General features: G+C 42.7%; 1 protein-coding gene across 6 annotated transcripts in view; it reads left to right on the top strand.

The window, feature by feature from the left end:
- FYN (FYN proto-oncogene, Src family tyrosine kinase) overlaps positions 1-13,710 on the top strand; it is a 141,923-nt gene that overhangs the window by 44,442 nt on the left and 83,771 nt on the right. The window contains exon 1 of one of the 6 annotated variants that reach the window (XM_082049071.1): positions 4,629-4,772. The exons of the other annotated variants lie outside the window; for them this stretch is intronic. The gene's annotated coding sequence lies outside the window, so the exon portion shown is untranslated. Of the gene's footprint in view, positions 1-4,628; positions 4,773-13,710 lie in introns of those variants that run through there. 6 annotated transcript variants of the gene reach the window in all.

Consider the following 13,710-nt stretch of genomic DNA (forward strand, 5'->3'; position numbering starts at 1 on the left):
GCACTTTGTTGTGGCTTACTGAATGCAAAGAAAGGGTCAATAGATAAATGCAGTCATTCAGAGTCTAAAGAAGCTAATATTTCATTTTGCCCAGAACCCTTGCTCTTTTAAGTCTGAAGCTCCAAGAAAGGTTATTTACTGTGTTTTCTATATAGACGTAAGTACAGGAGACCCAATAGGACTATCTGTGCAAGATGTGTCAGCTGGAGCATTGCTGTATTCATCTTCAGTGCCAAGCAACTCCAATTACTCTTTGGTCAAACAAACTTTTTATTCATTGAGGTGCAGTTGTTTGCCAGAGCTATTTGCAACCATGTGGCAGAGGGGGCACAATTAATACATTGTGAAAAATGAATACTTTTTTTTTATGGTGTATGCTATGGAGATGTAATGGGGCCCCGCTGGCAGTGATCTGAGGAGCAGTGCAGGGGCAGGGTGAGGATTTGCCAGATCATAGCAGAGCACTTGAAATTCTCCAACTGGCAGGAAGGAAAAAGTGCACACGAGAGAGCCCGTGGGAACTGTAGTTTGGTTCGGCAGCGTCCGTTACCATTGTCAAACTGCCTGTCTCAAACTGTTAAGACTGACAAACTGCCAGTAATTATCATTTAGAAAATTAGTGGCTGCCAAGACCATCACGCACATCACACGTGTTGGTTGGGCTGCTTTGAAATTACTTTGCTTAAAAAAAAAAAAAAAGAGAGAGAGATAAAAAAAAATTCCTGAGCCTGCATCTGCTCCAAGAATAGCATTGAGTTTTGACACATGCCAGTTGGTGCTGGCAGTAGTTATTTTTGTTGTTCGGAGTAGGCTTGGGAGATGCTTTCTTGGAGTGCGTCACTGCTGCTGTTTACTTTTTGGGTAACAGGGCTACTGCGACCTCTGAATATTTGTAGCAAATCTAAATAAATAACTAGCGGGGTTGCCCTTTCTTTTCCTTCCTTGCTTGTCACACTGGACTGAGAGACAAGTAAAAATACAGGTTGCTAGAAGGAAAACTTCCTTATTTTGCAGTTGATTCCCAGCCACTGTAAAGAAATGGAGTCAGAGTGGGAAGGGCTGAGAGGGGTAAGAGCTTAGAAACAGCTTTAGCTGCAGACCACCATCGCTTCATCTCCTCTCAACCCTCCCAAACAGTACATAGGTAGAAACTGTGGCTTGGGGCAGGGCAAATGTCCTTGATATCCTCCTGAAGGAATCTGAATGCAGCTGTGACTGAGAGCTAGAGATGAGACAGACACAACCGCGTCACAGAGCCGTCACTGGGAAGGGAGATGGTGATGAAAAGGCCGTGTAGAAGCTTGCGTGATGTTTTCCATGAAGAGATTTGTGACTTCATCAGTTGTCATTGAATAAGTAGGTACAAAGTCTCCAAGTCAATGATCTGTGATTCTGAAGGACCCCAAGTTTGAGTTGTCAGACGGCCCAAGAAAATCTGACTTACATTTTAGAGTGTGTAGATTTCTGCTTATATTGTGTGCAAGGGTGTAAAAACTTTGGATGCTCTCTGCGTTTCGCTTCAGAGTGTGCTTCAGGACAAGTCTTCCGGAGCAACACTGCCAACCTCTGAAGTTCTGTGTCATGCTCGCACTCCTGTGCGGCTCACCCACCACTGTTTCAGAATTCGAACAAAAACTTTTTGGAATGATTGATTTTAAACCCCAGTGTCTCCAAGACCCAAGGGTCAGTGCAATATAACCAAGAGGCAAGTTAGTTGAATGGAGGTAGTGAAGAATTGCAGCAGAGCAGCCCCTGCAACTAAGGGACACGATTTTTCAGGGTTTTTCTTCATCAGAACTTCCAGTTTGTATTGGATCTACACCTTTACAGTAAGTGATGTCATATATCAATCTAACTTTTTGTGGAATACGGAAGGAGAAATTCCTCTTTTCAAATAATATTTCAAGAACTCTGAAGCAAGATGTTTGCTTGTGACTTGCAGAGTAACAGATGTCATGAAAATGAAAGGAAAACATATTGCATTTTATTATTCCATCTATGTGAACACTTTACTGTGTCTAATTCTGTTAATCTAAAATTATAAATGAACTTACCCTGACATAAGCTAATTTTCATTATAGACACCAAATGCTATTACGTTGGGCGACAAATTGGCTTAGGATAATTCTCTCTTTAGAAAATAAGATTGTAATCAACAGATTTATAAGTTAATAAAGTCTCATGATATATGTATACCCTATAGCTTTTAGAGCTTTATTTTCAGTTCAGGGTTCCCATTAGTTTAATTTAGGTTTATTGGTACAGTCATTAGATTGAAGATATGCCTTTTTTTAAAAACCAACAAAGAGTGTCAGTGTGAGATATGGGAAAGAAGCAGTATGAGGGATTTTATTGCGAAGTTGTTGATGGATGAGATTTAGGGGCGAGTGTATGCAGTGAGAGCTTGTGTTATGTCTAAAGTTTGGACAATGAACGTATATAGGATCCCAACTCGAAAAGGTGAGATTATTTTCATCCGAAATAAAGCTTTGCCAAAAAGTAAAAACTTTTTGTAGATGAAATTCTTTTTTTTTTTTTTCCTTCTCCAATAGTCAGGTCTAAACTGTAAACTCCGAACACCGTGATACAGTTTATTGACCAAGTAGCTCTGGTCTTGACATTTAAAAGTCCAGCAGCAGAACACTCCCTGATATGGATGCAGAGATTTAAATACATCTTATTTGTGGAAATATTTAAACAAGCAAACAAAAAAGGGTTTATCTGTTTGCACGTGCATGTTCTAGTTTCTAATTTGTTTATCTACTTTTTGTACTTTGAAACAGTGAATCTGCTCAGTTTTGCTTTTTTTGTATTAAGAATAGTCATGTGCCTGCAGTTTGCTCATCTTCTTATCTGAGCAAACTTGTAGAAATAATTAATAAAGCTTGGATAGTGAGCAGATGTGGATCTGGGTCATTTGTATTAATAACAAGTAGGTGAGATTTTGTGTGATTTTGTAAACCTGATGAGGTGTGTATACAGGGGTGTGGGTTTCTGTCTGACTGTATGTGATCAGGATTGAATTACATGTACTTTTATTTCAGAGAGTGTACGAAGTGCGAGGATATGCAAACATGCTCTCTGGTTTGAGATCTTCTGCAGGGCTGGCTGGAAAGTGACCAGGATCTCTCCATCCTGGTTTGTCCCTGTGCTGTTTCAAGGAACTCTAGTCTCCCCTAGGTATACTTTTAGTTTAATCATAGAATCATAGAACATCCTGAGTTGGAAGAGATCCACAACTCCTGTCCCTGCATATGACAACCCCACAGTTCACACCATGTGTCTAAGGGTGTTCTCCAGTCTCTTCTTCAACACTGTCAGGCTGGTTAAAAGTCTGTAATTAAATGTGTGTGGCTTGAGGAGCCTGGGAAGAGCCATCTATCTGGGCTATGTCCGTCTGGTGGCAGGATGGGCATGACTGGCAGTGAGGGACCGTGCTGCCAGCAGCTCCTTCCCCACGGCTGCCCAGTCAAGGAGGCCAGGGAAGAGCCATGGCACCCTGCGCCGGGGCTCAAACCATGAGGGACCTTTTGTGCCTACAGCACAGGGAGACCTTATTTCCAGTATAACTGGAGCTGGCAGCGTCCATGTCGGGGAGCAGCTTCCCTTTCCCTGTGCTTTTAGAGTAAAGAGAGGGTTTCTCCAGTTAGAAAGCTGCGTTTCACGAGGACAGGAACCAAGAGACAGTTCATTTCTATGGAGACTTGCTATAAATAGCTTGCTCTGTTAACATAAATTCTTTCACTAAGTGAATCCTACAAACAAGGTTTTGTTCCAGGCTTACAAAATGCTTTGTATCCTTTCGTCACTTCAGACATGCTTGTTCAGACTCCGGGACTTCCCCTTCAAAATGAGAGGTGAGCCTGGCACTTGCAGGGTGACACTGCCCCACTGATGGAGTGAGGGAGTCAGCCTTCATCAACAGACCTGTTATGGCTTTAATTTTTGGCATCATTTGTAGGAAAAGGACCACTGGGCATTTTTAGGCAGGTAGGACAGAACTTGCTGAAGTCCATGCTCACCGTTGTTTAGATCTTCTACTAGGCTGCAGTGTTTTCTACTGCTCTGTGCTCTACTAATGCTTGCAGTCGGTCTAGGGCAGAAGCTGTAGCTACTGCAAGCCTTGAAAGCTTCTCAGGGCTTTTAGGAAGCTTGTAATTGCTCCGCTGTGAATCCTAGAGTGAGAAAGATCTTGCCTAGGAGGAAAAAGTCTTCTGTTACAGCTAGTGCAGTGGAAACCCTACATATATAAATGGTCCCGGCTGTATGATATGCATCTGTCACTCTGCAAAACTGCAGCTTTTTATTTTCTTCCACTTACATAGCCCTGGTACTGGAAGCCCTCTCCCTGGGAGATTCTCTGCTTCTGTTTAAACACATTTCTGCATTTGGCTATCTGATGCTCAGTCCATATCCCTTCCCCCTCTTTGCATGAAATGGCAGCCAGTGAGCTGCTGAAATTTTAACAGAGCTGAAAGATGTGACCCACAGTTGTCTGTCTGGAGAAGGGAAGTGATTTGTCATTCAGGCAGTTGATAAAACACACGTGTTTATGAAGAAGCATGCTCCCTCCTACTTTCTGTCCTTTTTTTAAATGCAGATGTCTGCTTGTGGAGGATGTACTGTTTTTCACTCCCTAGATGCACGTACGACAAGGTCAAATGCAATTCCTTTTCTTGATAATCTTTTGTGCGTGAGGTGCTTTGCAGTACTTGCTACAGCTGCGTGTCCATGCAGGTTGGTTAAGAGTGGAGTACACAGTGGATGGGCAGGTATGTAACATGGCGATAGGAAGCAGAGCAAATGAACTGGTTGTTGTCTATGGTGAATACTGCGGTGCATGGAGAGAAGGGCATGTGGATGTGGCAGGTGGTGTTTCTGCATAGGCTGTCCTGCTGCAGTGCCCATGGCTTCATGGGACTGTCATAGTCCCAAATTCTGCTGATACTTTGCCATTAGATGTAAAAGTATATGTGTGAGAAAAGAACTTGGCATTTTTGGCACAAGTAGTTTAGTTTTAAAATCTGACTATTGATTTATTGGTTCCTTAAGCTGTTGCTGATGATGTTTGCTGTACAAATCTTCACAACTGGCCTTTGCAATGGCTCCCAGATTGTGCAAATGGTTTTTGGAGGGGAAACTAATTAGCTTATTTGCATACTCAAAAAAAAAATGTCTTGCCTCTTTGTGGCTCTCAGGCATGCAGTCCTCTTTTTTTTTTCCATAAGATTGTTATGGATATGTACTTCTAGGGATTGTACCGTCAGCCTGTACCATTCATACATTTTGCAGTGTTCATAACTGAATGCATTCGAGGCTGCAAGTGGTACACGTGCTGCTCTGAATGCTCCTTCTCAGATGTCTCCTGCTTCTGGTAACCCATATTCTGCAGCTGGAGGCTGCACTCTGGGCACCGCATGAATGGCACATCTTGTGTTCCAGTGAGCCGGAGTGAACGTGATTCTAGGTTAAAATCAAATGTGACATTTCCTAAATGTGTGAGTCTAAACTAGTTACAGCACTAAAAAGTGGAGCCTGTGAGTGCTTTCTGTGTGCTATTTCTCAGCAATTTGTGGTCTATTTTACTGGGGGCGGCAGGGAGGTTGAATGTGCTTTTATAATCCTGATTACACCTGCAAAACTGAGAGTAGAGAGAAAATAAACCAGTGCTACCTCATCACTTAAGGGTGCAAAAGGTTTGCCCTTGCAGTGCCAAAAATCCACTTTTCTTGTTCCAAGGTGAGGGTATCCAGCTTACGGCCAGTGGCCTAGATAAGACCTGGCAGCACAGCTCCTCAAATTGCAGCCTGCTCGTCCCATCTCCGCTCTTCTTCCCCAGTGTCCTCGCAGTCACAGCGAGAGCAGGCAGTGACCCAGATGCTCTGCTCTGAAACTGCCATTTGTTTCTAGTACTCAGTGGGCTGGCAAATTTGATGCGTGGCTACACATGCATCCATCACAGGACCAAAATACACGTCCTCTGTATTGTAGGGTGTGTTGTATCAGATAAGTGACTGCTGACAGGGCCAAGAGCTGCTCACACACCCTGTGAGATGTGTGAGTGTGTGGGATACCCTGCCCTCCGAACATGGAAGGATTTATCAAGCTGCCAGATGCAGAAGCTGGCTATAACAATTTTTTTTCGACTGCTTAAGCTTTCCAGGGGCTAACGGGCAAGCATTTTGCTACTACACACTTTATTGCGTATTATGCTATGAAAAAAGAATAAGGGGAAAGACCTTTTTCCACTTCTGTTTTTGGCAGGGAGTGCACAGCTGTGTTCTTTCTCTTCTCCTTCTGACTACCACTATATTTCAGAGCCCTTTGGCTACAGACAGAAGTATTACATGTATACATGTAAATATGCATTTATATACAAATAGATATATATATAGAGACAGAAAAATCATCATAGATATGTAGGTATACGTATCTATGATTCTTAGGACTGGAACATAAAACTAGTCCTCTCTCCCCTTGTCCAAGCTGTAACCTCAATTAGTCTTTTTTCTCTGTGGATGCCAAGCCATGGAGACTCATTCAGCATTGCTGAACAGATCGCCATTGCTACATCCCTTCCTCCCTCCACCTGCAGCTTTCCCTCTTGTCTCCCGCTTCTGTTGCCATGGACAACACCTGTGTCCCTCACTCAGGCCAAAATCTGTCCCTCTCTGTTTCCTCTGTCCTTACTCTGAAATCAGCAGATTCTTCCTGCGTACTGTCTGTTGAGAAATACCCTGTGCTATCCAGACCACGCAGTTGAAATTCACACCAAAACACTCATCTGATCTCCTGAATTACTGCAATATCCTTTTCTCTGGCCTCTTCAAATTTTAATTCCATCTGTCCAGAGTGTGTTTTCAAAAGGGATTTGTCCTGCTTCTTCATTTTTTAACAGTGTAACCTGCCCTATGTGTTCCTCTACTGGTTCCTTCATTATTCAGCATGAGGTGCCCACCAAAGCCTCTTCCTCCCTCTCTACAGCCCATCTGTCAGCCGGCTCCAGGAGGGCATCTTTCTCCTCCAGCCACCTGTGATGCCTGTCTCCCCAGAGCACACAAGCTTCTAACAGGAAGTTACGGGGTTTTTGCTGACCTAACCCACCCTATTAATGTCAGCAGGACTGTTCTCTTCTTGTCCTTGTCTCTCCCTTAATTTTTTTTTTCTGGGATGCAGTTGATGCAGGGTCCCTGCCTGAGGCAGCTCACCACCAATCTTCTGCAGCACTTGTATAAATAGTAAACACTTGTTGGAGGAATTTTAGACCTTTTTGAGATTAAGGCCTTAACCAGCATCTCCTGTCTATGCAAGCTTTTAAAAATAGGCTTGAGATGCATGGTAATAGCAGCATTGTAACCATGGCAATGCAAAGAAGGCAGGGTTTGCAGGCAGGGATCTCTTACCAGACCAAGTGGCGTGGCTGAGGGCTGGACCAGGGTGACACAGGGGTGAGGTTTCAGGCTCAGGAGGGGACTCAGAGCCCCAAAGAATATCTGTTTTCCCCCAGCTGGGTTAGGTGGCCTAATAAAAAGAATAAAGTAAGTGTAATTGATCCTGCTTTGAGCAGGGAAGCAGCCTAGATGGTCATTCAAGGTCCCTTTTAATCCTGTAGCTCTGTTTTAATAGGAAGAGCTGACTTTGTGCTGTGTGTTCAAGCATATGCTGGTCTTCTGCTGATACCAACAGAAGGTCTCTGAATATCAAGAAACCAGAATATCCTCATTAAGGATCTGCTCAGAGGATGTGAGAGTAATATATTGCTCTTTGAGGAGAGGCTGACTTTGTGCAGCAATAAAACATGAATATTAAACAGGAAGCCAATGACACTTCTGAAACATGCCTGAGACAGTAATCCAGATGCTGTTTGAGGATATATTATAGCCCTTAAGCCTTATGTCTATGCTACCTTGGTTTTTTTCTACTGCATCTGCATAGTCGGGGGCGGAGGGGGATGGGGGACCACAGCAAGGGAAAAATCACTTTTTTTTTTTTTTTTAGCCTAGTTTCCTGAGGAAGTGGGGGTTAAGCTGTTAACTCAGTCTGTCTGCATGCCAGTCCTCCTCTTTATAACTTTACAAGCTGTCTCCATCCAGGGAAGGAGCTCCAGGGGCAGCATCAGGGTTCCCTGCCCCTTCTCAGATGCATTAGCTGCTGCAAGGAGATAGGGGGGCAGGGAGCTGCAAACACTCGTGGGGCAGCTGGCCAGTGGCTGCAGCAAGGCTTGCCCAGCAAATATTCCTGGGTACCGGCTACCCTGGGGATGTGGGGGAGTCAGGAGCACTGGGATGCAGCCTGGGAAGGGCTCATGTTGTAAATTTAGCACCACAAGCCCAATCAAGCTGGAAATCCAGTTTCATTAGTTCCAAGGCTCAGGCATTTGCTTAATCTTGAGAAACAAAAGACCAGAAAAAGTCAGAGGGGTTATGCTGAATAGTAATGATATCTTAAATCCATAGAATATTTCAGCAAAATAAATGCTTTTGTGTGGCTTTTGTATTACAAATAGGTTTATATTAATGTAGCAGAATCCTAGAATTACATAAACCTTTTGTTAATTCTGGTTCACACTAGGACACCCTCTTTCCAAGGGGAGACCTGATATATTTAAGGGCAGCATGAAAGAATAGAGACTTGATCCTGTGCTTGAGGCTGAAGTAATTATGTCACTCCAAAATCTTTTCGTTTGTACTTCTAGTGTGTCGTCCTGAGAATTTAATTTCCTGTTTTTCATTATGAGAGAGTCTTTTTTGGAAGCCACTCGAGAGCAGGGTTTTTTGGAAAGTAAACTGTCAAATCTACAGTGATTTCTTTGGGTTGTTATTTTTTTTTTGCTTTCCTGGATATAGAATTCACTAACATGAAATCTCATCAATAAAATAAGTAAATAAACCAGTGAAGTAGCATGAGGGACAGCCCTCTTTTTTTGACTTTTTCCCACCCTCAGTTAATTTGTGATTTTTCCTAGGTTTTGCAATGATGCTTTTCAGAGTTAAAGCTCTTATTCCCTTCCACTTTGTGTTGTATGACAAACAAGGACTTTATTTGCTTCACACCACTTGTCTCACTCTAAAAAAAAAAAAAAAAAAAACCAAAACAGAATGTCATGTTTTCTGTTCTTCCAGTTCCAGTATTCTGGTTTATTTTGAAACTTCCAGAAAGAGATAAAAACGGCTTAGGAAAAATGCTCTCCAGAGCGATCCTTTAAAGAGCAACAAACAAACATTGCAGATTGGTCTTAAAGGCCAGGCTTCCTTTCTGGGGAGGGAGGGAGGTGTCAAGAGAGGATGTTTTCTTCTTAGCTTTACTCTAATCATCCGATCTGGGATTTGATAAGCTCCACAAGTCTGAAAATGCTGCCTCCTCTGGTCTTCCTCCTTCCTGACTCCTAGATGATGAAAGTGAACATGGCAAAACGCAAACAGTTTATTTTCAGCTCGTTGTAGTTAATAATAAGTTTACAGTGCAGTATTTTCATTGTTTGCGTTTTAATCCTGTTGCTATATTCTTTCCTTACACTGTTTACTTTTTGCTTCATGGCCTTTCTTTGATTTAGAAATATGTTTACAAATAGCTCATCCTTGCAAAATTACAGCCTCTTTTCAATGTTTTTACATTTTACATCAGGAAGTGTGACCCTGTGTAGGTGGTGTATCTTCTGCAAAGACACACTTTGCATTCCTCCTCCACCCCCCCCCCCCAGCTTGTGGGGCCCAAGTGCAGACTGTACCAACTTTTGTTTTACTCTTGGACAATTTGGGGACTACAATAGATAGGAAAACCAAATGTGCAAAATACACAGTGATTAATCCATTAAAATGTTACATGTACACGATATAGATATTATTTGACATACTCAAAATTAGCTAAAATCTCTGAATCAAAAGCTACAAGAAGTTCTTAGTAATGCAGAGTTCTCTTCTCCCCGCCCAGTTTGTCCCATGAGTATAAGATACATGCTGAATTTTTTATACCTTTAAAGCCCGGAAGTAAATTGGCCAGGACTTGAGACTGTTTCTTCCCATGTGTGTATTTTTTGATTTCTTGCACAATGGGAATGGCTGACATTATGGGCACTATAGTATTGCAACATTAGCATATATATTCTAGCTATACTGTGTAAGTTCATAGTACGTCATGAATATAATGTCCTTAATTAAAACCTTGTACACTGATTAAAGCACAAATGTGTTTATCGCATAAGTAAGGTTCTCCTTTAAGCAGAAGGGAAAAAAATTGTTCATCAAAACAATTGTTTATGAAAACACATTTTTTTATATAGAAACCTATTTTTACATTGCAATCTAAGTGCACTGCTACATGGCCTTTATTGCTTCTGCAGAGGGTTTCTAAATATGCTGTTTAGCCACTTTCTGTTAAAGGTACTTTAGGGTCAATCCTGTATCTTCAGAAGAAAAACATTTTCTTCTTTGAGACAAACTGCAAAATCAATTATTAAAACAAAAGCTTCTAAAATCTTATATTATGCTTGCTTTTTTTCCTTGCTGTCATTTTTCATAATGATGTGAGTGCTTATTTCTGGCCATTGAAGGGGTTCACTGAAGCCACTGGGATATCAGGCTGGTACAGATGTGCAGGCTGGGGGTGCAGGAGGGGACTCAGTCCTGGCTCCAGCCACCTCCTCCCTGCCTCACTGGCTGCCTGTGCCCTCCTGCAGCTCCTCGGTGCCCAGCAGCCTTCCCAGGAGCCAGCACACAGGGTTGAAGAGTGCAAGCTATTTTTAGGACTATGGGCTCCATTCATTTCTTTTTTAAAAAAATATTTGGGGCATACTACTTCTCATTTTTTCTGCAAGGAAAATGCAAACACTCTTCCCGCAATTAATGAAGTAATTTTTCTACTGTTTTGAAAACTAAATATGTTGCTGCCATCACATGCTCCTCCTGTGTGAGTAACATTCTCAGTATTGAGCTAGCTAATAGCTTCCCTTATGGATTGCTCAGCCCTCATGATTGCTGAGGGCCGCCTGACCCAGGGGCTGGCAGCCGGGGTACCCAGTGCTGAGAGCGGCCTTCAGCATTGAGAGACACCTTCTCTCCCAAGCAGTGTGGATGGCAAGGAATGCCACAGATTGTGGGACCTTTGCAGAATGGTTTCAAAAGGCAGGATTCAGTAGTGGGCAATGAGTGCCATCATGTTTGCCTTTGTGTTGCTGGCACCCTCGCGATGTTGTGCTCCGCTTGCTCACCTCAGCCGCTGGCTGTATCATCGAGTGTTTCTCAATGCTTTGGGCACCTTCTGATTCTTTGCAACTGCCTCTGCTGCCTCTCTGTATGCATCCTCAGGCTTTACCTGTACTGGCAGATTCCATGCAGGAGTGCTTGGTTAGATGTTTTCAGATCTCAGCTCATAGAAACATAGAACGGAATCATAGAATGTCCTGAGTTGGAAGTGACCTACAATAATCGTGGAGTCCAGCTCCTGTCCCTGCATATGAGAATCTCACAGTTCACACCATGTGTCTGAGGGTGTTGTACAATTTCTTCTTGAACACTGGGGCTGTGACTTCCTCCCTGGGGAGCCTGTTCCAGTGCTCCACCACCCTCTGGGTGAAGAATCTTTTCCTAATCTCCAGCCTGAACCTCCCCGGCACATCTTCCTGCCATTCCCTCAGGTAAAGCTCCTTTTATGCTGTCAGCTCTCTGCTGTGTTACAGTGCAAGCTGATGACTGGAAAAGCAGCTATTAATGTAAGGAACATTTAGTTTAGTTTATCCTGCTTGAAAGTTGAGAGACGACCAAGGTGCTAATATATCTGATCCCGAGCTTTCAATATCGAGGGGCTGAAGCTGCCTATGGGAGCTAAGCATCCCAGGGAGAAGGAGAACAAGCAGCGTGCTTTGTCAGGACTGAAGCCACAGGACACGGGGACCAGCTGACAACAGCACATCTGCTAAAGATAAGTCAATAGATCCGATGTGTGAGGAGATTAAAGTGGCACAGAAAAGCAGCAGTTCAGCTTATGATCTTTAACACAGTTTGTGGGGTTTTTCTCTTCAAAGCTCTATTACATAAAAGTAGAAAAATTTCCAGCAGAGCCTCTGTATTTTCCTGATTTATTCCACCCCCCCCGCCATGTTTCCTGTTTCTTAGGACTTGTTGCCACTGCAGCAGTGACTTTGCATCTGAGTTCCTCCTGCTCCAAACAGAAAGGGCAGCAGTTTGAAAGATATATTTTTAGACAATCGCAAGTTGGATGGTGCAGACAAATGGGGTTTTTTTGAAACTACTAATCTCTTTCAGGACTCCTTTATGAGAGGGACCTAGTTATACTTATTTACATCCTGCAGCTACACAAAGCTTTCAAGTAACTGTTTTAGAAATCCAGTGACTTTCACATGAAAAAATGCAGGGTGCTTGTCCTGTGGCCACCGTCCTCTTTCCAACTTTTGGCATGGGCAGAAGAACCACCAGAATGGTGGTGTTTAATCTTGGCGGACTCTTCTAATGGTATTGCTGGGTTTTCTGGGGGTTGGTTTTTTTTCCTCCCTCTGCTGGTGTCCAGGCTTGTGTCTGTCCTCTCTGCAAGAGTTGCTTTCTGTGGGAGCTCCCTCTTTCTGCTGCTCAGCTCTCCCCTCTCTGTTGACAACCGAGCTTTTTTCATATCGTATGCCTGTTATCTGAGACCCTCGCCTAGCAAGGGGTAGTTTCAAGATAACAGGGAGGCTTCTGTCTCTGTCTAAGAACAAGCCTATAAACTTCCCTTAAATTTTGAATGTTTCATTGTTGGAAAACTTTCAGATGTTCACAGGATAAGGGGTCTTTATATGTAATCTGGCATTGCACAACAAAAGATTGCTTCATGTAAGTTAAGATGTGCAGTTCCTTTATAAATCGGCCATATAAAGTCAGCATGCAGGAGGTTGTTTTTCTTCTTGTGTTTGACATTTCTTTTAGAAGGTTTTTTGTTTGTCTTTTGTTTTTTAGTAGGATTAGAAATCTTAAGGTGGTAGGAATATATGGAAAATGCTATACTGTAGGCAAAACTGAACATTCACACCTCCATATATTTGTTTGAACACCAGTGTCAGCAGCTTGCTGGGCACCTGAGTCCTCAACCCGCCTTAAAAAGGGTGACTCAAGGCCCTCTTACTGTAGGGCCATAGTAACTACTGAAAAATACTCTCTGGGTTGTCTATGGCCCAAAATCTATGTAATACAATGTGTTGTAAAACAAACATTAATTATATTGGAACATATGAAAAAGGAAGGCTATGGATCTGCAGACTAAGCAACACTTTCTCTACAAGGTAGATCCAGCTCATTTACAGGTTACACATCCTGACCCAGATATGTTCATTTGTAAACTGTTCTCCAACCTGGAAATCTTCTTCTTCCCAGTTTTTGACAAGTGAAATAGCAGCCAAAGAATCAGAGATGCTGCTTCTACTTAAGGTTTTCTTCTGTGTTTAAGTATCATAAATGGAATTGCGTCTACTAGTATTTTAAAAATATTTAAGACTTCAGGCAGCCACTTCCTCCAGCTGGGTGAAGCTCACATGAACTGCAACAACTGCAACATGTCCCACACCAGAATCCCCCATGCAACTGTTTTGATGCCTTAAATCACGTTTTTATTTGTTTTTATCTGTTTCAAGCTTTTCTTCATCAAACTTCACTGCAGCACAAGTGTGTGTTTGGATACCATATATGCACTGACCTGTGCTAACATCCCACAGTTTTGCAGACAAGT

This window comes from Streptopelia decaocto (assembly GCF_964273445.1).
Source record: "Streptopelia decaocto genome assembly, chromosome: 3".
NCBI classification, from domain to species: Eukaryota; Metazoa; Chordata; class Aves; order Columbiformes; family Columbidae; genus Streptopelia; species Streptopelia decaocto.